Source organism: Podarcis muralis, chromosome 12 (assembly GCF_964188315.1).
Source record: "Podarcis muralis chromosome 12, rPodMur119.hap1.1, whole genome shotgun sequence".
NCBI lineage: Eukaryota > Metazoa > Chordata > Lepidosauria > Squamata > Lacertidae > Podarcis > Podarcis muralis.
In genome coordinates this window covers 20,524,090-20,551,725 of record NC_135666.1, presented here as the reverse complement: position 1 = coordinate 20,551,725, position 27,636 = coordinate 20,524,090, and positions in this window count along the sequence as shown.

Genomic DNA, 27,636 nt, shown 5'->3' with positions numbered 1-27,636 from the left:
AAAACAAAAAGAAGTCATGTGAGGAAAGAATCTAGATTTGCCGTTAGCAAGCAGTCTCCATTGAGGAGATGCTCTGTTGTTGCCCATGTATTTTGAAGTCAATTCGTACATGCTAAAAAAAAATGTGCGTGCCCTGTAATGATTATTAAATAAATGACATGAGACAGAATACCCAACAAATGACCTTTGCTTTAAGGGTTTCTTGTTTCTGCCCCCTGAAAGATCTCTCCTGAGACTTACAACAATTGTGTATCCGATGGGGTATTGCAAAGTCCATTGCTGACATATATGCCCAGTAACCAATGCTAAAACTTTCATCTAGGACTAGGTGCACATCTGGAGAGCATTAAGGCTGTAAAATTTCCCTTTAAGTACTGGTTGCCAAAGTTAAAAACCAGCCACCCAGAAATGATAGCACTCGGAGTAACTCGATATTTTTTTTCATTAAAAATTACTTAAAGAGATTTACATTTTCTTCTCTCTGCTGATGTTTGCCGGAGCTAATAGTCCCACCAGATTGGTATGAACCGCACACATGTATTCACCCTCAAACCAGGGTGTCCCTCCTCCCCAGCTCTTATCAGCTGAAATAATATCCGCAAAACTAGCCTATTTTAATTTGACTGTAGTGGTTTATGAGTACCATACACAAGACTGCAACTTAGTATATAACATACTTAGAGGTACAAGATAAGTAACAGATATTGATGAGAATACATAGAAGCAAAGTGGTATAGAAAACCCAAAGGAATGGAAGCCTAGCAGTATGGTAATTCTAGCACTTCATCCCAGCTCCTTAAGGAGGCCTACCTCACGCCTCGTCTACCCAAACAGCAGAACTTTCTGGAACTCAATTCTGGCACCTCTCAGGTGGGGGCCATTGCTATTCTAAAAGAACAAGAGAGGCGTTTGTGGTGAGTTCCGGCACCTATTTTTCTAGAAATGAGAGTTTTTGCTTAACCAAGCTTCAATTCAGTGGGAAAGATTGGATTTCCACAAGGCACAGCCGCAGAAAGACAAGAAAGCTATTGGACCCAGGGGGATTTAATTGGTACACATTGTAATAGATAGATAGATAGATAGATAGATAGATAGATAGATAGATAGGCCACAGTGATCCATGTGACGGTCATCTCCAGGCTTGACTACTGTAATTCGCTCTACGCGGGGCTGCCCTTGAAGCTGTCCCAGAAACTCCAGCGGGTGCAGAATGCTGCAGCGAGGCTCCTTACGGGGTCTCTGCCATGGGAGCATATTCATCCAGTGCTTTTCAAGCTGCACTGGCTCCCGGTGGAGTACAGGGTCAGATTTAAGGTGCTGCTTTTGACTTTAAAGCCCTTCACGGCCTAGGACCCTCGTACCTACGGGACCGCCTTTCCCGGTATGCCCCATGGAGAGCCTCAAGGTCCATAAATAGCAGCACCCTAGTGGTCCCGGGCCCTAAGGAAGTTAGATTGGCTTCAACCAGAGCCAGGCCCTTTTCAACTCTGGCTCCAGCCTGGTGGAACGCTCTGCCTCATGAGACCAGGGCCCTGCAGGATCTGATTTCTTTCCGCAGGGCCTGTAAGACAGAGTTGTTCCATCTGGCCTTTGGCTTGGAGCCAATTTGATTCCCTCCCTCCCTCTCTTTCTTTTTTCTTTTCCTTCTCTTCCTGCGAGGAGGCTACATTTTAATATTTTAATGTTTCAATATTTTAATGTTGTATTTTAATTTTGTTTTTAAGTTGTAATCATTCAACTTGTTTTTATTATTGCTTGTAAGCCACTCTGAGCCCGGCCTTGGCTGGGGAGGGCGGGGTATAAATAAAAATTATTATTATTATTATTATTATTATTATTATTATTATTATTATTATTGATAGATAGATATGACAAAAGCTTACCAACTTCAAGCCATAAAAAGGGGGGGGGTGTTAAAAAAACATTTATTTTAAAAAAAAAACAAATTACATTCCCTTCCAAAAATGGGGAAAACACTTTTAAAAGCCAGTAAAAAAATAAGGAGAAAATGAAGGAGAAAGAGAGAATTCTCATGGAATGAAGAAACAGGGCCACCAAGATGCCACCAAGGGCCTGCAAAATGAGGCTTGGGGTTGCACAGATTGTTTCCCACCAAGGCTGGGAGTTTTCTATTCAAAACGTTCAAGGGGCAACCTATCAGTGGCACTGGATGCTTCAAAGAGCCCAGCGGTCCTTTTTTGGACATCTATTTTAAAATGGACTGAGAAGTATGAATTTGTTCTCACTCAGGCCTCCCCAATCCCCTGAGCTGCTAAAAGCCAATACTGATAAGGCAAGTAAACATTTAGCTCATTGGAAATTTTAAAAAGAGGATGGGGAGAGAGAAAGAACAGTTTAAAGAAGGATGGGATAAGATTGGGAATGGGAATGAGGTGGTCTAGAGGGCAGAGGAAGGTCAGCCATGTGTGGTCCTGCCCAATGCATGGACACCAAATAAAGCATCTCTTTGCCAGCCTAGTGCTAGCCTGGGATTAGTCCCAAGGAGAAAGCATGACTCCCAGTCTGGCTTGATCCCAAGAAGCTCTCATTGGCAAAAATGAATCCGGTTCAATGATCTAGTTTATTATTTCCATCCGCTTGAATATGGACCAAATGGCAGCATGATGGCTTGTTGCTGTTTGCTGTTATTTATCTGGGTGTTGGGGGAGGGAGAGAAACATTACCAATCATTGTTCCTCTCTTTGTTGAACATGTGTTTGGACATAACGTGCAGAAAGTAATAGGTCACATGGTTATTTGTGAACAACAAAATATTCCATAAGTGCACTTGGAAATGAAAATTGGAAGCACATGTTAACAGAGAACAAAAAAATTAATACAAATGCATTCCATACTGTTGAGTTTTTGAAAAAGCCAGATCTTGTCTGATTCCCCTAAGTATGCAATGTGCTTCAACCATCCGCAAAAGCCAGTATATGTTAGTCACTTTGGGTACACTCACTCATCGCAAGAGGGTGGTGAGTATGTTAGCATATAGAGATTATTATGTGCACCAGAAGAAGTTACCTTTAGTGAGGTGAATGCTTGCTTGGAGGACACCTTTAGCTGAAAGGTATTCAGACAGAGACTTGGTATAAAATGAGAAAGCTTGTGTTTATTACAGGAAGTCCATTCTTAGTATCATAGAGTTGGAAGGGACCAGAAGGGTAATCTAAGTACAACCTACTGCAATGCAAGAATCTCCCCCCAACGTGAGGTTTGAAGCCACAACCCTGAGATTAAGGGTCTCATACTCTACCGACTGTGCTATCCCAGGCCTTCTGTCTATATAGTCCTAGCTAGTTATCTAGTTGGTGAAACAAAGAGGCTATGCTTGCCCCTTTGTTTGCAAAAGAGAGATCCAAGATGACCTCTTGCCTTGACACCCAGAGAAAGAATGTGAAGTGGATTGTAAACTGGATGCAACCTAAGATTTACCATTCTAAACAAAGAGCATAAAAGATCAGCATAAAGAACTCTGGGAACTGTAGTTTGTTAAGGATGTTGAGAGTAGTTCAGAGATCCCCTCTTCTCCACACAGAGCTACAATTATCACGAGTAGTACAACAATCAATCCCTCTTCCCAGGGTACTCTGGGAATGGTAACTGTCTCAGGGAAATAGGGGGTCTCCTATTAGCTTTCAGTGCCCTTAACAGACTACAGCTCCCAGGATTCTTTGGGGGCTGGTTAAAGTGACATCATAGTGCTTTAAATGTATGGTGCGAATGTGGCCACATTATTGCTTCTATGAGGGGCTGGGCAGGTTACAAGCATCTGTGAAGTACTAGAGGGTACACAATTGTCTTTTTGTTGTTGAAAAAATAGATTTTAAACTACAGGTAACTATGAGCCCATCCTACATGGGTGCATGGGCATAGCCAGGATTTTTGTTGGAGGAGCAGGCCTTTTGTTAGTGGGGCGCATAACCTCAGTTAGCTATGTATTTTTATTGATTTTTCTTCATTTAGCTGCCCCTTCCTGCCCCAACCCCCCGGCTACGCCCCTGCCTGGGTGCTTTCACAAGACCAATTTTCCCACTAGCTCTGGCAGAAAATCATCTCCCAGAGGTCACACTATCTTTTAAATTTTATTTTAAAGCTCCTGAAAACTCAGCCCGATAGTCCTGCCAGTCTGCCCTGCGTTCCTCACTGTCTCCGTCTCTGCTCCAAAGCCATTTTTCATTCTCATTCCAGGGTTGGGCTCCAGCCCACAGTTGTTCCAATATTCCCTCATATGGCTCTGCTTAAATAATAGAGACCTTGTGTGTGTGTGTTGGTGCTTAGCTGGGGCCATGTGAGGCTACAACGAGGGAAACAAATGTTTGAGATGTTTGCGAAGGTGTTGTCATGAGCTACACTCTGGCTCTCGGGCCAATCCATTTGCTTCTGTTCAGACATTGCGGAATCTGCTCAATTTCTTGGTGGTGACTCTCTCCTGCAAAGTTTTCCTCAGCCTATCCTCCCATTCTCCTTTTGCCTTTGTGTTTGCACTGCACTTTAAAGAGACTGCATTGCTTCAGGAGAAAGGGGAAGCTGCTTTTGTTAAAGTCCAGGTGGTAGTCTATTTTCTCTTCAGTCTGAGCCATGTGCTGCCACCGATTGGTTTCTGTTTCACTCGGTCTCATTCATGTGGCCCGATAAGCCAAAGTATGCCTTAATGGCACCACCCTGCTTTGCTCTTAGCTCAGAGAGGGGCAGCAGCTAAGCCAAGGTTCAGAAAAGGACAACCCAAATGATCAACGGCATGGAGCGACTCCCCTATGAAGAAAGGTCGCAGCATTGGGGACTTCTTTAGTTTAAAGATGAGGAAGAGGTGACATGGTAGAAGTTCATAAAAGTATGCTTGGCATGGAGAAAGCAGATGGAGGAGAGTCTCTCTCCTCTCATAACACCAGAACTTCCTGAATGTTGGATGATTCAGGACAGATCAAAGAAATGACTTCTTCACACAGTGCATAGTTAAACTATGGTACTGAGAATATGCTTCTTGACCTTCTCAAGAATAGGTTGGTGAGACAGGACTTGCCCTTGCAGAAGCCATGCCAGTTCCACTGCAGCAAGACTTGTGCTTCTATATCCTTGGCAATTTTATATTTGATGATGTTTTCCACCGATTTACCCTGGACAGAGATTAAGCTATCTGGCCTGTAGTTTTCAGGATCCATAGTGGGGAAAGCTGTGAGCCAGGCAGTCTTCAAGCTCTTGCTCTCTGTTCTGGTGGCTCTTCATCCAGGCTTGGCCTGGACAGCCCTTCATGGAGAGCAGGGTTGGGAACCTCAGGCCCTGGGGCCAAAAGCAGGCCTCCAGGCCTCTCAGTTTCGCCCTCACAATTCTCCTCAGGCTACACACCATCCTCAGCCACACCTTTTCTCTCCCTCTGACACCCCCTCATCAGCCCGCCTTTTCATCTTCTTTTGCCTGGACAGAATATGTCCTTAAACTCTTGCTTGCCTGCATGGAAGCTAGGCAGAGACGTGGAAGTATGTGGCAGCTCGCAGGCTTCCCACAGACATCTGGTCACCCAGAATGAGAAGAGGGTGCTGGACTGGATGGGCCATTGGCCTGGTCCAGCAAGACTGTATGAAGGCAAAATGTTTATTTGCATACCCTCCAGCATTTATCTGATGAAAATCAGGATGCACATCTTTGGGTGTTGTGCTCTCGCAGGAGCTAGCTGACTCGTGGAAGAGTGCAGCACCACTGCAAGGGTTTGGTGGTGGTGCTGGAGGGAGGAAACAGGACATTTCAGGATTAAATCAGGAAGTCTTCTGTAATTCCGGGCTGTCCTGGGAAAATCAAGACACTTGAAGGTACTCTGCCCACCACTGCCACATGTTTTCTGGAAGGTTGTCCTAGAAGGCAATGCGGCTGTCGAGATAAAGAGGGTTTCCCCACTCAGGCAATACATATTTTCCAACTAGTTGCACCTTGGATTGCCACCCTAGATAACTGGTTGATGCCAAACAGCAAAGCCTATTTGATATCAGACCCAGAAGTCAACATGGCCTTCCTTTTGCTCCATAAGCCAGCGTGGGCCTTGTCCCTTCCCTGTGCAACCGCAAATTTCACCCCATGTGACTAGTGGACTGGTCAATCTCTCTCTGCCCAAGTGAGAAAGGACTTGTGCCAGCTGCCAACACCATTCCTTTTATATAAAAATATTTTCCTCTGCGATTAAGCTCAGCGTAGGCCATCTATGCTAGAATCTAGTATTAAAACTTCCCAGGGGGGCAATTTATATCATGGCTCCTGACAGGTTTACTTTGTTCTCTGGCCAGCCTTGGCCTAGATTCTGGTGCCTTGGAGCACCTGCCGCAGACTGAGTGACAGGCCTCCCTTGGGATGGGCGGGGGGAGAGACAGGGGTCGAGGCATTAGCCAATGTGCTTGTAGGCACTTGGTGTTGCTAGCTGTTTAGCTGGCCCTGCTCAAATGCCTGACTTTAAAAAACCTGGGCCTGGAAAACAACAAGGGATATTTGTTATTGGTTACAGCAGTCAACACTGGGAGCTATATTCAGCCAGAGGGGTGGGAGGGAGAACTGTGCCGAGTTTCAAGCACCTTTAGCAATCTAAGCAACCTGCTACACTGCTTCAGTTCACTGTGGGGTGGGAATTTGCTCTTTGACCATCAAAAACGCCCCCCCCCCAAATTAGGCAATTGCCCAGGCTGTGTTTTACAGGCAGCCTTTTTCAGTTGCCGAAGAATTGGATGTGTATTGTTTGATCAAATGCTCCTGCCTCCATTCTATGATAGTTACAGCTTCAGGTGACACATCCGGGTTGGGATTCTGTTCTGGGATTCTTGAAGACAAAGGTGTTCCCTTGATCGCTCCCAGTTGTTTTAATGGGATTTGCAGGGTATGGGGTGTTAGGGGAGAGGTAGTACCTCTGGTGAGGTACACATCATGCTCCTACTGTCTTAGTTTGCTCATCTTTGGTCCTCAACCTGCACTCAGCTCTCACCTGTGGCTCCTAGAAGCTGTCAGCATGTGATTGTGGCCACAGCCTGGGAACAGCTTTGACTGGCCAGCTAAACCAGGCGAGGGTATCCAATGGGTCTCAAACCCTCATGAGTTAGTTACCCTGCATATGAAGACAGGCTGTGGCAGATTGAGCAGGCAAGGCCAATAGTGAGTCCAACAGCCAAGAAGATTATTTCTGTACACAACTCTGTGCTGCAGAGGGAGATGAGGGGCAGATGGGGCTTGTCAACATGGGAAGGTAACCCATCTAGAAGAAGGAAAACTGATCCCAGACCTCTGCTGCCTTGTGGCTATAAGCATTTGAGATAAAGGCTTTGAAAGTACAGTGGTACCTCTGGTTACGAACTTAACCTGAAACCGTTCTTAACCTGAGGTACCACTTTAGCTAATGGGGCCTCCTGATGCCATCGCACGATTTCTGTTCTCATCCTGAGGTAAAGTTCTTAACCCGAGGTACTACTTCCAGGTTAGCAGAGTCTGTAACCTGAGGTGTTTGTAACCTGAGGTACCACTGTAAGCCCCAAGGAAAAATCCATACCTGCTGCCTTGTGGGATATCTTTGGGAGAAGAAAAGGTGAAGGAGTAAACCTTACACAAATCCAGAGTGGAGTCCCTAAGGTGGCTGGATGGCACCTTGAAACTACTAGGTGGATTTAGGCAAGCTGCTCTCTCTCTTTCTCTGCCTGTGTTACCCCATCTGTATAACAATATTCATTTACCTTACAGGGTTATTAACTTAACATTTGTAAGGATTACAGCTAGGTAATACCACTTTGAACACTTGAAATGTTAAGTGTTATTATATTTAAGATACTTGAATCAAATATATATCACCCTAGCTAATCCGTAATAGGGGGGGGGGTGCCATACTTTCCACAATGGTTTTGATTGGATAGTTCTGCAGTTGCTTTAGTGGGACTTAGAAAGTGCCTAGCTTTAGCTGGATGGTCTTCTGCATCTTTGGAAACAGATTCAGAGTTTTCCAGCATGTGATCTTTCCATTACAGTTTGGATTCGGCAATGTGAGATTGTGATGAGGAAGCTACATTGGGCATATTTGCCATTGGAGCAGAGGTCTTTTTGGATTCTGTTCAGAACATTGTATGAGTTTTCAGCTGTGGCTCTATAATGAAAAGGAAGTTCAGAGAGCCAACATATTTGAATGAAGATATAATACCACTTGTGCAATGAACAGTTTACATAAACCTTTGTGTTTGGCATTTTATAGATGGGCACACCCAATGCAATGCGCTGGTTAGCAGAATGCCATTGTGTTTGACCTGCTTGTATGCCAAGCAGGACTTACTAAGGCTGCGGCGCTTAGGAATGGATCCATTCCATTCCTCACCAATTCACCAGATTATCCTGCAGAATTGCTAATCCAGGCCAGGCTTTATACCACACTAGAAAATCAGGGTGTGCTGTATGCAGGATTTAGCATTTAGCCTGATACTTTTTGAGCATTTGCAGTGGCATGCCAGATGCTGAATCTATGGCATGGCAGTGGATGCATGCAGCAATCTTGCTGGAGTTTTCAACCACTTTCCCCTGGGATCCAGTATACACTGAACTGACTGGAGAAGTGGCCATATACTGAGTCAGTATTCTATTTGGGCAGTTAGCTTGGGTGGTCATACACTCAACTTTATGGAGGGGCAGTTCTCTGTTTGAAGGGCTCTGTTTCAAACCCAGTATAAAGATAAAGAGCCAACAGAAGAGAGAAAAGGAGGGGCCTTGAAGTTGTCCATCCACAGTTAGCATCTGAGCAGACAGGTCACCTGGTCAGGGTCTTCCTCAATATGGTGAAATGCACAGTGTTTCTATTTAACTTGCAGTAACGATATGGATGTTTGCATCACCTGTAAATTACCAAATGTAAACGTGATGCAAATCTGTGCCCTCTTTCACCCTCTTTTTAGGCTGTTCCAATGGCAGCATCTGCCCCAGGTCTCAGAGGTCTTTCCTGTCCTTACAACTTGATGCCTCCCCCTCCCCCCCATAGGGAGATGCCTGAACCTGTGGCTTTCTGAATGCAAAGCTTAAGTCTATCGAAGAGCTCTGGTGAGCAACACATAAAAGTGCATCTATATGAAGCCCTAGATTTTGCCTCTTGCCCCAAGGAGGCAGTTGTGAAGACTGAAGGTGCCTGCCTTCCCACAGCTGTCTAAGTCTTCTCTCCTGGGTCTTTCTCAAGAAATCTGAGATTACAATGGCATGCCTGTCTTTGCTCCTCCCGCTTCATGCTTCTCCTGGTCCTGGGAGACCCGAGGGGAGGGGAGCTTGTCAGAGCAGGAGGGGGAGACATTTTGGCTTTTTCACCCGCCAGACTCACTCCTGCCTCTGAGCCTCTCTCATCCCACTCTCCTGCATCAGCTTCTACCTCTGATTCTGGACTTCCCTCTGCCACAGCATCTTCCTGCTGACTATCCCCTGTTATCTCATCAGCTTCCGACACCACCTCCTCCCAGGTTTCTCCCTCTTTCCCCATGACCAGTCATCATCGTCTCCCCACCAATCCCCAGCCTTTGTCCCTTGGGGGTTGCTCAGCTGGTACCTCCTCTGTGTCCAGCCAGTCCATGACATTCATCTAGCTCCAGATTGTCTACACTGTCTGCTCTCTGGAAAGAGGGTTTGCTTGTTAAACCACTAAGAGAATTGTAGCTCTTGGGGGTGGGGTTCTCCTAACAATGTTCAGCATCTTTCTTAGGGGGGGGAGCCATGACTGTTTAAAGTGGTATCATGGTGCTTTAAATATAAGGTGTGAATATAGCCTGAAAAAAACAAAACTGACAGAATATTATAGCTTTAGCCAAGTCTGTTGGCCCTCTGGCTCCTGCCTAGGTGCACCACATTGCTTGCTTCCCATGCCATTCCTGATGCTGTGCCAGAGTTTGGCCTTCCCTAGATAAGAGCATCCCACTGACGAGGCTTCCTTCATGAGTGTGCAAAATGAGCAAGAGGTTGTGCCCTTAAAGGTTGTATCAAATGGCAGCAGATGTAGCACCCAACTCTGCAACAATGCCAGATTTCCCATGGTGGTTGTCATGAAGACTGAGCTTCTGACCAGCTGTGGAGGAAATAAGCGTTTACATTCTTTGAGATGTCAGTTAGCACCAGTGCTCACATTTCCTGCCGAGCTCCCCCTGAAGATTAGAAAGGCTTCAGCAAAAGGTTGAGCAGATTTCATTTAGCACCATTTAATTTTTCTAGTTCTCTGCATGGCTTTGAAAAGGAAATGCAGCCTGGTGAGAGAAGCAATAATTGAAACAGTGTGCTGGAAAGCTCCCCCCCCCCCCGTCCCCTCCCCACAAAGAATCTTAACAATGCCAGTAAGAACCAACCCAACCTCCAGTTCCTCCCTGATCCATACAGCACTTTTAAAGTCAAGCTAGCATGTTGCTAAGGGGTACATTTTTTCGGGAATAATTTACCTGGAGCATATTTCCCTCCTCCCCCCCCCTTGCTGTTACTTTCTATTTTTGAAATATTTATTTACTAAAGTGTTGCTTGGGAATTCTAAGAACCCCCCCCCCCAAAACAAAAATTAAGATTTTCCAGGACTGTGCATCCCTTCCCTACTCTGAATTGATCCCGAGGGCTGACCCAGGAAACAGCCAATCTGGATCCAGCCCTTAATCAATTCAGGTGTCAGGGCTAATCATAGAATTGTACAGTTGGTACAATGCAGGGATCCATCCTCTGTTTAATTAGGTTTTTCTTCAAGCCTGTACAGTCAGTAGAGGAGCAAGGAAAAGAGACACTGCGTCTCCTTACTCCCCTCCCAACCATAATGCAGAGAGCAGGAGGGTTCAGTCCTGCTGGGTGCTGCTTCACCAGTGTGTACCTTATGAGGGACTGGCAAAGTAGACCCTTGCAAGCCAACTGGAGTGCTCACTTGATGGGCAGCTCCTGCACCACTGCTGCATGTGCTCAGCTGCCATGCCAGGCTTCCTTTCCCTCCCCTCTCTCCCACATCGTTGTTCCTAATCACCCCAGCTTAGTATGGTTCAGGCCCCAGCAACTCCACCTCCTCCCACTTCTTGGCTGCCACTGACCCGACTGCCCACACCGATGCTGCCACCACTACATTAAGGGAAACAGTCACTTGAGCTGGATGTTAAGAGTTGTTGCAACAAAATCCCTTATCTGGACCTTGGACAGAGTAGACACGAATGCTGTCCACCACAAGAATGAGTTTCAGAGCTTTACTGCAAACAGACTTAAACTAGTTACAAAACAAATGTTGGCCAAAAACAAACAAACACAAAGTAACACATTGCTCTTTAACAAACTAGCAATGTGGTCCCGTTTTCTTTTTAGTCCTTAATACAGCTCCTTTAACTTTCTCTCTCTCTGGGACCAGAGAGAGAGAGAGATCCCAAGCAACTTGCTTGTTCATCATTGTGGAGCTCAGGTTTCCAGGGTGAATCATCAATTAGCCTAAAGACTGAAACAGAAACTTTCAACCTTTTCTGTGGCTGGTTATCCAGTAGTATTAACCCTTTTTACCTTGAAACAGCGAAGGGGTTCCAGGTATCCTTTGCCCTTGATCCCTGAAGAACTAGGTTATACACTTTTGGTTTCTCAGCTAATACTGAAGACCATCTCTTAGACATGGGTTTCCCAACCTGTGGTTTCAGTGGTGGCCCATGAGCCAGCGTGGGTGGGGCACCATTGTTCTCCTGGCTTCCCAACACAGACAGTGGCTGGCACTTACCAAGAGGGGGCAGTGAAGTGCAGGAAGCTTGGTGCCACATGGCACACTGCTGCAGAGCCAATCTCTGGCTCCTGCCAGGACACACCACACCCTGCCACTACTGGCTCACTATCGAGAGCCAGTGTGGTGTAGTGGTTAAGAGCGGTAGTCTCGTAATCTGGGGAACCGGGTTCACGTCTCCGCTCCTCCACATGCAGCTGCTGGGTGACCTTGGGCCAGTCACACTTCTTTGAAGTCTCTCAGCCCCACTCACCTCACAGAACAAAACAAAACAAAATTCCTTCCAGTAGCACCTTAAAGACCAACTAAGTTAGTTCTTGGTATGAGCTTTCGTGTGCATGCACACTTCTTCAGATACACTGTGTATCTGAAGAAGTGTGCATGCACACGAAAGCTCATACCAAGAACTAACTTAGTTGGTCTTTAAGGTGCTACTGGAAGGAATTTTGTTTTGTTTTGACTATGGCAGACCAACACGGCTACCTATCTGTAACTCACCTCACAGAGTGTTTGTTGTGGGGGAGGAAGGGAAAGGAGAATGTTAGCCGCTTTGAGACTCCTTAAAGGGAGTGAAAGGCGGGATATCAAATCCAAACTCTTCTTCTTCTTCTTCTTCTTCTTCTTCTTCTTCTTCTTCTTCTTCTTCTTCTTCTACTGTTTGGGTTGTGACCTGGAAGTGGCCTTGCACAAAGCCTCTGCAAATGCATCTCTGGCTTTATAAGTAAACCCCAGATAATCAATGCTTGCAATCCTTAACTGATGTGATGAACACCGCTTACAACTTTTTTGTTTTGCTGCCATGTGTTAACACTTGTAACAGAATTTTAACACTTAGGAACCACTCTCTGGCATCTAGTGGCTGAGAAGGCGCAACATCCAAAATTCATGTAAACTGATGGGTCACAATATCAAATAAATGTGGACTTGTAGGTTGCCATACCAAAAAGTTTGGGAACTGCTGCCTTATACCGCCATTCATGCAAAGTAAATGAGGAATGGAATCTTAATATTGGTGAGCAAACTCTAAGCATAGCCATCTTTCCCGGAAAGTGATCCTTCTTCAAAGTTGAATTTAAGTGGCAAGAGCAACACACACACATCCATCATTTTACAGGACAAGGAAAGAATGGGCTTTTCCCCTGGGGATGGCTTAATAGATCTGGCTAAGCAGGGGGAATAGGCAGCATGCCTTAGAGGTCCTTGGCCCATCAGAGGATACTGAGTTAAGCCGTGAGCAGGAATGGGCTGCAAAGGACCTTTGAGCTTCAGGAACATCCTTTGCCCTCACTGACAGCTGGAATTCAGACTGTTTTCCCAGCTGCTTCAAGGACTCCTAATATCTCCAGTTCCAGATGTTCAGAAATCCTCATTCAGGCCACAAGAAAGGATGAGATTTTGTGAGAAAATAAAAGCTATAGCTTCATTTAACTGAATTGTCCTGGGGCTATCCAAAATAGGATGGGAATGGTTGTTTACATGCAAAACTGCCATTGCTCTGATATGCATACAGAGCTCTGGGTGTGAGGGAATTCAGATAACCGAGAGGTTCCAATAACCTTGATACACACCATGTTGGTTCTGCTAGTTCCACTTTATTTTTAACACCTTCTGAATTCTGAGCTAATAGGTAAAATGGAGAGTTATGCTACCGTCAAACCTAGAAGTATGGTTATATTTAAGAAAGCACAGTGAATGGAAACTCATTGTGCCACAAAAACTAGGTGTGATGCTAACTGTGCATCCGCCATTGAAAACACGGAGTGCCCATCTAGCCTCCATCACATCTAGTCATGTCACTGGGCTTAGTGGTACAACATCTCTTTTGCATGCTGAAGGCCCTGGGTTCAACCCCCAGCATCTCCAGGTAGAGCTAGGAAAAACCCTTGCCTGAAACCCGCAGAGTCACTAAGTGGGAGTCCACAGAGCTTAAACAATGCTGAACTAGATGGACCAATGGTCTGACTGGTTTTAATGCAGCTTCCTATATTCCTGTGTTTGTGTGTACTTAGCCAACAAAATACTCCCCTTTGTTGCGGTGTAACGTAAGTGTGCCCCTCTAGGTGACAGTAACGTGGTAACATTGTGGAAGCATAGCAGAAGAACTAAATGTGGACCCATATAGTATAAATCCATCACTAATGCACTGTGTCAGTGCATGTGATCTTGAGCCAGTCAGCCTAACCTACCTCACAGGGTTGTATGGGGATTAAATTAGGAGAGGAGAAAACCATGTAAACCCTCTTGAGCTCCTTAGAGAAACAAGTGTGCTATAAATGCAACATATGTATGTATGTATGTATGTATGTATGTATGTATGTATGTAAAGAAGGCTGATCGCCGAAGAATTGATGCTTTTGAATTATGGGGAGGAGACTCTTGAGAGTCCCATGGACTGCAAGAAGATCAAACCTATCCATTCTTAAGGAAATCAGCCCTGAGTGCTCACTGGAAGGACAGATCCTGAAGCTGAGGCTCCAATACTTTGGCCACCTCATGAGAAGAGAAGACTCCCTGGAGAAGACACTGATGCTGGGAAAGATGGAGGGCACAAGGAGAAGGGGACGACAGAGGACGAGATGGTTGGACAGTGTTCTCAAAGCTACCAGCATGAGTTTGACCAAACTGCGGGAAGCAGTGGAAGACAGGAGTGTCTGGCGTGCTCTGGTCCATGGGGTCACGAAGAGTCGGACACGACTAAATGACTAAACAACAACAACAGTGTATGTATGTGTGTGTGCATGTATGCCACAGATTATACCCACCAATAAAACAACAAAAACCTACCAGCCTAAAGGGGTGCAAGTTTTAGAAATGGCTAGGCTATTCCCAAAGTTGGAGCTTGTCTTTCAGCTTCATAAATCCTGATGTCAAAGTCCGGTCATTTGTTCAGCTCCCTGTGAGATCAAAAGCAGAGTGAGATTCTACAGTGCATGGATTCCCTGCATTTTTGAAAGTTTTTTTGATTAATCATGAGTTGCTCTGGCAGCCTTCTCAAATGCTCTGCAGCCCTCATTTAATCATTCACAGTCAAAGTGCTGACTCGGCCTGATCGCAACCCGCATGATCAGAGCACAAAGGAGAAGGGGAAAGGAAAGCACCGGGCCCCAAGATGCTGGGGAGCTTAGCAATTCACTTGGATCCTAATTAATTTCTGGGCTTCTGTTGGGTTCCTTGGGGAAAGTGTAGAACCTGTACCCTTCCACTGGTGGGGAAAAATGAATCGTCTCAATGGTTGTTGGGTTCTATGGTGTCACATACCAGATTTATGGGTCAGTAAATAAATATTGTCTTCCATAGCTGAGAACAGCAAAATACCATTGTTATGCATCTTTCATCAGAAAATATTATAAGCTGTAGGGCTCTTTTAAGTGCATCTAAAGGAATCTGTGTTGCCAATAACCTCAGGCAAAACTGTCCAGAAAATTAGTGGACCAGTTTCTTTCTTAGCATAGAGTGGTGTGCCAGTGATTTGCCGTCTTGGGTGGATTATGGTCACAGGGCAGTGCAGAAGAACCATTTGGCCCACTGGGTCTTTTGGCCGAGAAATGCCACCTATCCTATACCTGATGTCTTATTAGACATGGGGCAGGTAAAGATGTGATAGTGGATGTGAAGAAACCCCCTTCCTCAGGGGTTTCAAAGTGGGAGAGGGAGCTGTGCTTAGGGCCAGCTCCAGATGCACACGGCTAAGCCAAATGCGTGTGCACAAGGGGAGCTGGTTGTGCCAGTACCTCTGGCCTGAGGAGGCTATGTTGCCCTGCTCGGATTCCTAGGTACAGTGGTGCCTCGCAAGACGAAATTAATTCGTTCCGCAAGTCTCTTCGTCTTGCGGTTTTTTCGTCTTGTGATGCACGGTTTCCCATAGGAATGCATTGAAAATCAATTAATGCGTTCCTAGGGAAACCGCCTTCAGACCAGGTCCGGGGACAGACTGTCCCCGGACCTCTTCTGAAGGCTGGGGGGGGGGGACAAGGGCTTTTCTTCCCACCCCCAGCATTTTAAAAAACCCTGGGACAGCGGAGGACTTCTCCGCTGTCCGGGCGAGACAGCGGAGGACTTCTCCGCTGTCCGGGGCGATTTAAAAGCCCCTGGGAAGGCAGGCAGGGGGGACAAAGACTTTCGCCCCCCGCCCGCCTTCAGAAGGTGTTCCCGCCCCCCCCCCCCGCCCGGCTTCGCAGCAGCGCTACGAAGCCCGGCGGCTGGGGGAGGTGTTCCCGCCCCCCCACCCCGCTTCGGAGCAGCGTTCCGAAGCGGGGTGGCTGGGGCAGGTGTTCCCGCCCCCCGCCCGGCTTCGCAGCAGCGCTACGAAGCCCGGCGGCTGGGGCAGGTGTTCCCGCCCCCCACCCCGCTTCGGAGCACCGGGAGAAGCGATCTCCCCGCAGCCCCTTGCTTCAAAAGAGGTCCGGGGGCAGACCTCTTTTGAAGCAAGGGGCGGTGGGGAGAAGCGATCTCCCCGCCGCCCCTTGCTTCAAAAGAGAAGACCCGCTGTCCCCGGGGCAAGCTTCGTTTTGCGAAGCAAGCCCATAGGGAAATTCGTCTTGCGAGGCAACTCGAAAACGAAAAAACCTTTCGTTTTGCGAGTTTTTCGTCTCGCGAGGCGTTCGTCTTGCGGGGTACCACTGTATCCAGCTCAGAAACCTTAGTCTTCCTCTGCTGGAGTCGACAACTGCTAAAGGAGGCTGGGACCATTCAAATGAAGAGGCTGCTTTTGTGGAAAACTACTGAGATTCTCAGAGCTGCAACTCCTGCTGCTGCTGAAACAACATTTGCACTCTGCTCCTTTGGAATCTTCAGCCTGAGTCCTGCAAGGAGTTGTCCAAGGTGCCACTGAAACCATATCTAGGCTAAGGCCATCACTGCTCAAAACCAAACAATTTGCTCTGTCTTTCTGCAGCTGAAAGAAATAATTCTGGTTCACAAAATTATAGCGTTGAGGAGGGATTCATAACAACAATAATACAAAATTTTTAAATCCCAGATATTTATACTTTCTGATACTGAAACCAAATCATGTGACCTTATTTGACTTGATGAGGTAAACGTGACTTTGCTTTTCACTCCTGATGAATTTTGTTGCATTGAACAGGACTTACGAATTTCAGAGTCGTCATAATCTGGAGAATGTTTCATGTGGTGCTTCTTGGAATACATCATAGATCATTCACAAGGCCAGTTCAACACCCCTGAAGGCACTGGGGGAAAGTTGCTTTCTCCCCCACCCTATATGGGTGCTTCTCTATCAATCACATTGGTGTAAATCAGTCTTCAGAGACTCTCCTCCTCCATTTGTTTCCCTACAGCACAAAAGTATGTCTGTTGTGTCCTGAAGAAGTGAGTCTTGTGTGAAACATCTAATGACTTCATTTCCTTGGCCTTGTAGTATTTGCTAATTAAACCGGAACTATTACCCTGTAGTTCCATATACATCATAATTAATGAAGACTGTATTCTGTACTTTGTTCATACGCTTACCCTGAACCTATATCACCATTTTAAACCCCCTTGATATCTGAGTACTTTGGAATGTTTAAGTGGTCAGCTGTGCCACCACATAAAGCCATATATACAATGTGTCCTAGGCCTGTGTCCTATTTAAAGCATTTTCTTTGTTCCTGAAGTTTATTCCTCATGTGTGTTATCAAATTGACTTGAGTGGAGGCAGATGGATGATTTACACTGCCCGTGGATTAGGTTTGGAGCTTCTTCACCCAGACATGTACAGCAGAGAGTAATCATAATCAGAAGCAAAAGATACATTGTTGGCAAAGGCTATTCTCATAGGAATCTTGGGTTATTGGCTAGGAAGACTTTCTTATGGTCTAATCCAATCACTGCAGATGACTAACATGCTCCACTTGCCTCCCTCGTTGTCATCTGCGTTGTCTTGAAACATTTCTCAGCTCTCGTAGATTCAGCTTGTTGGATTCACAAGCATACACAGTGGTGCCGCTTTGATGCCACCAAATTGACCACTTGAGTTTGTTCTGTCCATGAAACATTGGTGTAAAGCCTTTTTCAGGTGCCCAGAATTCATGGGTATCAAAACTGGCATCACTGGGCACCTGCTGAGGGCAGCAGCCCAGTGGCAGACACCACTGCCAGTCTTTGATCCTTGTGCTTCCTCCTCGATGTCTCTCCCTCTTCACTTTTCCTCTTTGACCTTCAGATGTGGCTGACCTATAGCTCTCATCAGTCCCACCAAACATGGCCAATGGCTAGGGACGGTGGGAGTTGTAGCTCAACCACATCTGGAGGCCCAAAGGTTCTGCAGGCAACGAGGAACCCTGCACCTGTCATCTTAATTTGCCTAGAGGCAGATCTTTGTTATGGATCTGCACCCTTCTTGAGACAATTGCCCACATCATTCCCAATATTCAGTATGAGAGTTCCTCACTTCAGAAAATGGAGACAGAAAGACATGTGTGACAGGAACCAGAAAAAACAGCAATAACTTTGTGCAGAGTTTAGTTTCAAAGCACTGCTTAACTTTCTTTTGGCAGGTGAAAATGATCATCTCCCTGAAAACTCCCACTTTGGGCTCTCATGTATTGAACAGACTTGGAATCATTATTGGTCGCCACATTCTGTCCTCTGTTTTCCTTTAGGCTACTTGCATCTATTGTTTTTCTTTCCAGTCTGCTAATTATACCTACTCTGGCAAACGACCGTGTGACATCCAGTTCAATGTGATGTGCACTCAAGCTCAGTCAGATTTAATCTGCAGCTGCAAAGGATAGCCAAGCCAGTGGCTGTACTTAGACAGTTAACAAAAGGGCAGCTTTTCCAGTACTTGTTGGTGCAGAAAGAAAATGCAGAGGGAGAGGAAGCGCCCATCAGATATTCTGGCTCAGGGCCATCTAGTCCAAGGCAGGCAAAATTCCAGGTAATCTGAAAACTGGGAAGGAGCTCAGGACTTTGAGTGCCCATTTGATGGGCCAATGCATTAGAATCTACACTATGTTAGGTTAACGGCATTTACGACTGTTTCTCACAATCAGAAACGCCCATTCCATTTACAGCAAACTAAAATACAGTAATAAAAATACATAAACATTAAGTTATTGGTACTGCACATATGCCTGGAAAAACAAAAATGTATTTGTCTGGCACTGAAACAATGAACGTAAAAATAGGCAGCTGGATCAGCAATGGCCCATCTAGTCCAGCATCCTGTTCTCACAGTGGTCATCCAGATGCCTATGGGAAACTGACATGCAAGACCCGAGCACAAGAGCACTCTCCCCTCCTGCGGTTTCCAGCCATTGGTATTTAGAAGCATTACTGCCTCCAACCATAGTCATATTGGCCATTGATAAAACTTGTCCTCCATGAAATGGTCCAAACCTCTTTTAAAGCCGTCTAGGTTGGTGGCCATGGAATGCGGGTGGTGCTGTGGGTTAAACCACAGAGCCTAGGGCTTGTTGATCAGAAGGTCGGCGGTTTGAATCCCCACGACGGGGTGAGCTCCCATTGCTCAGTCCCTGCTCCTGCCAACCTAGCAGTTCAAAAGCACGTCAAAGTGCAAGTAGATAAATAGGAACCACTCCAGTGGGAAGGTAAACGGCATTTCCGTGTGCTGCTCTGGTTTGCCAGAAGCGGCTTAGTCATGCTGGCCAGATGACCCGGTAGCTGTACGCCGGCTCCCTCGGCCTATAGAGCGAGATGAGCACCGCAACCCCAGAGTCGTCCGCGACTGGACCTAACGGTCAGGGGTCCCTTTACCTTTACCTTTAGGTTGGTGGCCATCACTGCCTCCTGTGAGAATGATTTCCATGTGAACACCATGTGAAGATGTACTTTCTTTGATATGTCCTGAATCTTTCAGCATTCACCTTCTTTGGATGTCCATGAGTTTTTCCACTACAACAGAGGGAGAAAAACTTTTCTCTATCCACTTTTTCTATGCTATGCATGATTTGATAAAGTTCTATCAAGTCAACTCTTATTCTTTTTTTAAAAAAAAAAACAAAAATGTCCCAAATGCTGCAACCTGTTGAAGAGTTACTCTATTCCTTTGATCATTTGAGTTGTCACTTTCTGAACCTTTGCCAACTCTACAACATCCTTTCTTGAGGTCAGTGAGCACCTAGTATCTCAGTAGCTCAGTGGTAGGGCATCTGCTTTGCATGGATATGGTCCCAAGTTCAAGCCCTGGCATCTCCAGAGTGGACTAGGAGAGACCCCTGTCAGGAAAAAAAACCCTCTGCCAGTCAATGTAGATAATACTGAGCTGGATTGACTCAGGGGTTCTCAGTAGTGGTGTGCCACCCTGGTGTGGCAGGAGAGGATGGCAAGTGTGGTCAGAAGAGTCAAGGACAATCGGAGGCAACCATTTTAGGCACTTCCAATTGACACATGATCACCAATGCACAGGTCTTTTTAGACCAGGGACAGAATGGTGTGTGTGTGTGTGTGTGTGTGTGTGTGTGTGTGTGTGGAACAGGGGCAGGGTGAAATGGGGGTAGAACAGGTCGTAACATGGCAGGGTGTGCAGGGAAAAGAACTCCCACACAAAATGGTAGTCGTCTGTATTATATTTTAGGGATGATTCATGCTATTTTGTAGCTGCCTGGTTTTGTACTTTCTGGGTGCCTCATAATATGATCATATTATAAAGTAGTTGTGTTCTTCTATGTTATAAATCAAGCACTGCTAGGAGTTGTTTTCGTTTTGTTCTCTAGTGTATTTCTTGTCAATACAAAATTCGGTGCAGATTTTTATTCTGAACGTGTGGCCCAGAGAAAGAAGTTTGAGAACCACTGGACTAACTGGTCTGATTCAGCATAAGGAAGCTTCCTGTGTACCTAAACTTATGAGAGATTTCCTATTCCCCGGGGCTCTAATGGACCAGGTTCCATTTTCATAACATTGTTACTGTAGCTCCCCGCAGTATTGGTGCCAATGGAAATTCTTTGCTGAAACAAGGGCTTTCCAAATGCTTTCAAAGGAGACGGTGAAAGCTGTTGTTCCTAAATCATTTTCTTGATGCAAAACAGATTTTGTGTTGACTTGGCAAACTCCAAGAGAGGAATGAAGATGAAAGAGATGACAGAAGTGTCAGCGTTTCTGAGACTCCCCACCTCTCTGGCCAAAGGAATCAAAATCAGCAGCGAGCATTGCTGGGGAATGGAAAAGAATAGGAAGAAAATCTGCAAGATAACATCTGCTCAAGTGTCAGAATTCATTAATGGGGAGAAGGGGGAAATGGCAGGCACACTTGGGGTAGCTGGAAAATCTGTGATTCTAAGCAAATGTGCAACTTGTGATCGTATTATTATAGTTTTCTTCAGCTGTGATTACACCCTGCAGATCAAAAGAATTCTGGGCCAGCTTAAGGAGTGCATGAGAAGCTTAAGTGTATCTTGTTGCTCACGGTCTTGTATGCTCTCTGCTCACAAATTGGATTGTGAATGCAATAAAAGTTGGAAATGCTGGATAAAGGCGATACTTAGGAATGGTGAAGTCATGTATAAAGTAAACAAATGGGGAGGCAAGGTTGTATATATAGCCCATTTATGGCATGCTTGGGCTGATACCAGATGTGTGCACCTTTTAGGGGAAAGATCTATGGCTTTGAAGGAAAAGAAGAAATAATTGACAATATAACGTTATAGAAGTTCATAAAACTTCCCTCTATGCAATGGCCAAGCCTAAACTATTAGTGAAATAATCACAGCAAGGATCTGGTTCCCCTTCCAACCGTCTTCTGAGAGTTACCCATGGCTTGTGTGGAAGTCAAGATGTGGCATGTATTAGTAGAGGCGCTTGGGTAAAGCAGATGGAGTCTGGAGAGAAACATCCTGGTAAATGTCTGGTGGAGGTGAGGGGCATGTGTGTTGCTGAGCAGAAAGATGAAGAGAGGGTTTGCCTTCTTGGCAGCCTATTAGCATGTGCTACTTCAGTAAAGATCATGCCACCTTCCGTGGTCACTATGCAACACCTCCAACCCGCTCTTAGGAAGCTGGCTAACACTGAGATGAGAATTAACCCTTAAGTTGCAAACTGAACGATCTCTGTTGTAGCACTTCCAAAGGCAGGTGGCGCCATGCCCATCCTGATGGCCCTTGATGCTGAAAGCAAAACAGGGTCTACACAAAGCAATCCCTTAAGGGGAGAGACCAGGCACGCAGGATGAAGTGAGGCAAATTTGAGACAGATTTCCAACGCCATGCATGTGCAAAGCACAACTTGTCAATTGCATGGGCCAGTTGCTCCTATGCATGCATCTGATGTAAAATTTCTTGCAGATTTGCATTACAGCAATTGCAGCCTTTATTAAAGGGTTGGGGAGCGGCTGTCATCTCTTAGCTCATTTTTTGACCTTGTACTCCCAGTGCATAGAAGACCAACAAACCCGGTTGCCTGGGTGTGGGGAGAGGGTGCTGGCATGGTGAGGTTCAGATTGCCCATTGCAAATCAATGCTTTCTTTCTTTCTTTCTTTCTTTCTTTCTTTCTTTCTTTCTTTCTTTCTTTCTTTCTTTCTTTACATACTTGGCCTTTATGCCAAAATGCTATCATTTCCCCCACTGGGCCTCTTGCCTCACTCTACAGGGTGCCCTGCCCTCTGCAGAACTAGGACAGTGGGGCTAAGAAAATAATAATTCTGCAGGGATACTTACAAATAGTGCCATAAATTACAGGAAATCATTAGGAAAGAGACACACAAACTCTAATCTTCTTTGACTTCTCTTGGGGCTGCTCTCGGCTTAGCTCTTGAGCCGTGCCAACATCAATGGCCACCAACCGTTAGTGGAATTTCTCTGCCGTAGTAGGATGACTCCATTTAGATCACAGGGTATAAAGTTTAACAGAGTTTGCAAGCAAAGCAGCTTTGCTTACAATATATTGCTGCCATTGGCTTTTAGGGTCAGATCTTATCACTGGACCGTGGGGAGGGGGGGATCTTTTCTTGGTCATAGATGAAACTGAGCCACCTTAGCCCTTGAATAAGCTAAAAGAGGTAAGCTCTAGCTGGCTTCCATAAGATGTGTCTTATGTCAAGATCCTGCCCAGCCTGGGGAGACCTCCTAGGAGGAAGAAGGTGGGACCCCACTGAGAGCCCTAGTACAACTGGGGACCTGCAAGAACCTGCTATAGTCCTAAGCCAGTCCGAAGTACTTGGTCTGACAGATGTATTATCTCTGACTCTGATGGGAACTCAGGGCAGCCAATTCTGATGGGGCTCACTGTCTGTAACAAACAGCTGATTGGCACTGACAGTGAGTCCTGCTGATAAAGGAAAGATTGGGAGCTTACATACCATGCCAGGTATGGGGCAGGTGGACCCAGTTGGAAGCCCAAGGTCAGTGTAAGAGCAGCCATTTGGCTGCCAGGAAGCTTTCTTGCCAGGGGTCTCCTTGGGAGAAAGGCTCCACTTGAGAGTAAATCCAACGGTGAGTGAATCCACCAAGCAAATGATGTGAAAGGGGATGGGGCTGGCCATGGAGAAATCAGCCTGCTGGGATAATAATTGCTTCCTGCTGAACTCCTGCTGGAATGCTTTTGCTCAGAACCTCTTCCAGCTTTTCTATTAGCTTCTACATTCCTCCCTTGTAAATTGGCTTTCTCTTTCAGTATCTCTGCTTCAGCCTAAGAGAGGTCTATATAGCAGATTTTCTCCTCCAAATCACCTCATGCGATTTGTATATTATTGATGGAACAGTTTTATTAATTTATTCTGTTTTATGAGAGTTTTATGATGTTCACTGCTTAGATGTTTTAGGATTAAATAGTATACAAAAGTGTATAATAAATAAATGTATACGTCTTCCTCCCTTGCAGGTGCCAGGCATTAGAACTAGTATACAGGGATTGCGGCACCTCAGGCCTGAGGGCCAAATGTGGCCCTCCAGGTGTCTCTGTCTGGCCCTTGGGATCCTCCCCTGTGAAACATCCTCTTCCTTGGCCACTTACCAGCCCTGCCTTAATTGTATTTGCCTGTCTGGAATATGTCCTTGAACTCTGATAATGATTCTTGTCTGGATTGAGAATAGAAGAGCGCTCTGTGTGTGTCTGTGTGTGTAGAAGCTAACTTACTGCTGCTGGCATCCACCTGTCTTGAGAGACAATGGCGTGTGCCTCTGGGGGGAGGGGGAGTCAAACCACTGGAGAATCTCAGCGCCTGCTGTGGCTGCAGAGACCGGTAACTCATAACTGCTGCCTCTCACATTGTTTTTGCTGCGTTAGCAGCACCAAAGTGACCTCTCTGTCGTGCCCATCACTTGCATTTCGCCCCCCAGAAGGAATGCAGCCCTCAGCCTGAAACAGGTTCAGCCATGTTTTCCACACGAGGCAAGCTCATATTTGCATTAAACTAACTAGCTAACTTACTAACCATTGGTTCTTATATATTATGCTTGCCTCCCCAAGAGAAACTGGTTCTTTCATGTTCTTACCAGGTTTTGCAGGCATGGGAGTCATTTGCATATCTGTGTTCTTTGCAGTAATGCCACATATGATGCTGTAACAGCAACCTTTTTCAGCAGGGGGCCGGTCCACTGTCCCTCAGACCTTGTGCGGGGGCAGATGGCAGACTATATTTTGGAGGAAAAAATGAACGAATTCCTATACCCCACAAATAACCCAGAGATGCATTTTAAATAAAAGCACACATTCTAGTCATGTAAAAACACCACGCTGATTCCCAGACCACAGATTTAGAAGGCGATTGGGCCAGATCCAGCCCCCGGGTCTTAGTTTGCCTATCCATGCTGTAACATATCTACAAATCTCTTTGGATAGAGCCATCTGCTGGTCCCTGCCCCATTTGCCCTGCAGAGGGAGCTGTTGCAGAGCCAACATGGGCCCTGCCACTTGCTTCGCACCAGGAGCAGGCAGTAGTAGGTAGACTGGGATCTACCAGCAGATCTGGGTGAGTTCAGTAGGTTGGTGAGGACTGTTGACGACAATGTTTTACAATGCTGAAAGTTTCTGCCATGGTGACTGGCCTGGTGCTAATTGCTTCTCTCTCAGCCTCTCTTGTAAAATATGAGTAACAATTGATTGTCTTTGATCAGGACTCCTGGCCACTCTGAGATGTAGATCTGTATTCGTATATGTCAGCCTTTCTCAACCTGGTGTCCTCCAGGGCTGATGTTTTAAAAAGGTTGCCAATTATCTGTCGTTTCTAGACAATGATATGAACGAATATTGATCATATTCATTCGACCGATTTCCATTGCTGACCACAATTGCTTGTGGACTACAACTCCCACTTCTTTTTCTGTTTCATCAGAATAGCTCAGACTCTTAATCTCAGGGCTGCAGGTTTGAGCCCCACATTGCACAAAAGATTCCTGCATTGCATAGGGTTGGACTTGATGACCAGCTTTACAATTCTATGATTCTATGATGGAGAATTCGCCACTATCCATTAAGGAAGGGAGCATTCTCTTCCCTACCTCTGGACATAAATGGGAAAAGCAGGTTTCTCACTTTCCTAAATATTAGAGTGCATCTCTTCCTACCACTTTTATTAAGTAGGTAAAGGTAAAGGTGACTCCTGACCATTAGTCATGATCGACTCTGGGGTTGTGGCGCTCATCTCGCTTTATTGGCCGAGGGAGCCGGCGTACAGGTCATGTGGCCAGCATGACTAAGCCGCTTCTGGCGAACCAGAGCAGCGCACAGAAACGCCGTTTACCTTCCCACCAGAGTGGTACCTATTTATCTACTTGCACTTTGATGTGCTTTCGAACTGCTAAGTTGGCAGGAGCAGAGACCGAGCAATGGGAGCTCACCCTGTTGCAGGGATTTGAACCGCTGACCTTCTGATCGGCAAGTCCTAGGCTCTGTGGTTTAACCCACAGCACCACATAAATGCATTTCGGCACAGAAACTCAGTTACAGAGCACATGCTTTGCATGCAAAAAAGTCTCTAGTTCAAACTACGGTATCTCTAAAAAGGAATTTGAAGCAGCAGGTGATCTGAATGGCCTTTCCCTGTGGACCAGGAGGGCTTCTGCCAATGAGAGTGGACAGTGCCAGGCTAGATGAGCAGCATCTGAAATTCTGTTTCAGGAATGGTGAACCTGTGGCCCTTTGGATTTTGTTGGACTCCAGCTTCCATCGTTCTCAGCAAATGGTAAAGAAAGATGGGAACTGTAAGCCAATGGCCTCTGGAGAGACGCAGGTCAGCTACCCAACCTCTCCAGATAAAATGTAACCTTTTGAGCCAAGGCGCTCATGATGGGAGGCACAAAATGCAGGCGGAACATTGCTCTCAGGCAACAACGGCAAAGGAACACATGGTGCGAGGAAGGAGCCTTGTAAATCAAGTGACCTTGGGGGCAACTCCTTGTGATTTAAGTATCCATCTGTGCAGAGGGACTTTTTCCACAGTGCAACACCCACATGTTCTGAAATCAAAGCCATATGGATACTGTAATGTCTGGACTTCCTTTTTATGCCTCTCTGGGTATCGCCCTGCAGAAGGGTTTTGTTCTAAACTGGATGAGCCCTCCCTGAACAGAGTAAGTGGACTGGAGGGGGAAAACAAATTTCAGATCTGCTCATTTCACTCTTTCCAAATTTATAGCCCAGGACAGGTGTAAAATTACAGCAACAAGGCAGTAACTCATGCAGCCCCTACAAATGCCAATTATATGTCTTTTTTTACAACATCAGGCCTTTGCCCAAACACATCGTTTGAAAGAAATATGCTGTTAAAAATGTATCCATTCAAAAGAATGCTTATGGGAAGAGGGGTTGGGAATCTTAATGTCATTCCTTCTCAAGTCTTAAAATCTTCCCCCCATTGCTTCCTATTTCCCTCCCAGCTGCATGGGATAAAACAAGTCTGGGTTATGTTTTGTTGCGTGCCCACACAAATCTTGCTGAGCTAAACTAAACAACGCTGGAAAGTAAGTGTTCATAAATGCGAACCATTTATGGTTCCGCAGCTGTGGAAACCACTGACCAAACCCAGAATGAGGAGCACCCATGTAAAAATAGCCACCCCTGTTATTCCAATGGCAGTGACTCAAGCTACACAGCACACCATACTGTTTACAAAAGAGGAGCCAACCCTGAGCTGAAGCACACAGTCAGATCTGATTGCAGCGCGTTGGCCATTGTGTGTTGTTATCTAGAGCAAAGCATTAAACTTCAGAATACAGTGACTCAGGGCCAATGCTATCTCCAGTGGGAATGTACTTTGACTTCTCTGCGATTGTGATACCCTCTCATTTGGGGTGCGTTTCTGTGGGGCTTTTCTCTGGGTCTGGATGTGCTCAGTTTGTACAGTCTGATCCTGGCGTGCCTGGTAGGAGCATCTTCCCCACAAGTCCTTGCAGGGTTGGGCTCCTGGAGCCCTTGCCAATCTCTCTGGGAGGCCTTATTATTAAACTTATTGGCTGGGATTTGGAAGAGCGCAAGAATCAGGATTGTTTGAAGTGGCTGAGAGTGTGTGACAGCCAGAAATGCAGGCTTCTCAGCCTTGCCATTGCTCTTTGTACAGAGCACGAGGCTGAGCATGCAGGTACATTAAGGCTCAGTGTTGTGAAGTACTGTAAAGGACCTCAGACCTCACCAACCACATCCCATTTTTCCGAAAACAGTATTTTAGCTAGCAAGTTTATCATACTTTTCACATAGCAGCATATTATTCCTCCTGGGGAAACTGCCTGCTGAGAGCCGAATCATTTCACGGCAAAGCTTTCTGGGGAAGGTAGGGCACAGGAATGCCAAACTGTGAAATACGTTTTAATAACAAAATAATGATCGCTGAGATCTGCCATGTGTCAGTGGAATCATTTTCTTGCTCATTAGTTGGATAGCTATTGAAGTGGGCTAGTGAGCTCACAAAGGCATATGTCATAACAGAGGCATGAGCCTCCTGAAGTCTCTCTGGCCTAATTTCATGTGGGTGGTAAGGAGAGGGGAGCAGGAAGAAAGGGGGTGAAAGCAAGAGCGAGGGAATGTATGTAGGGAACTG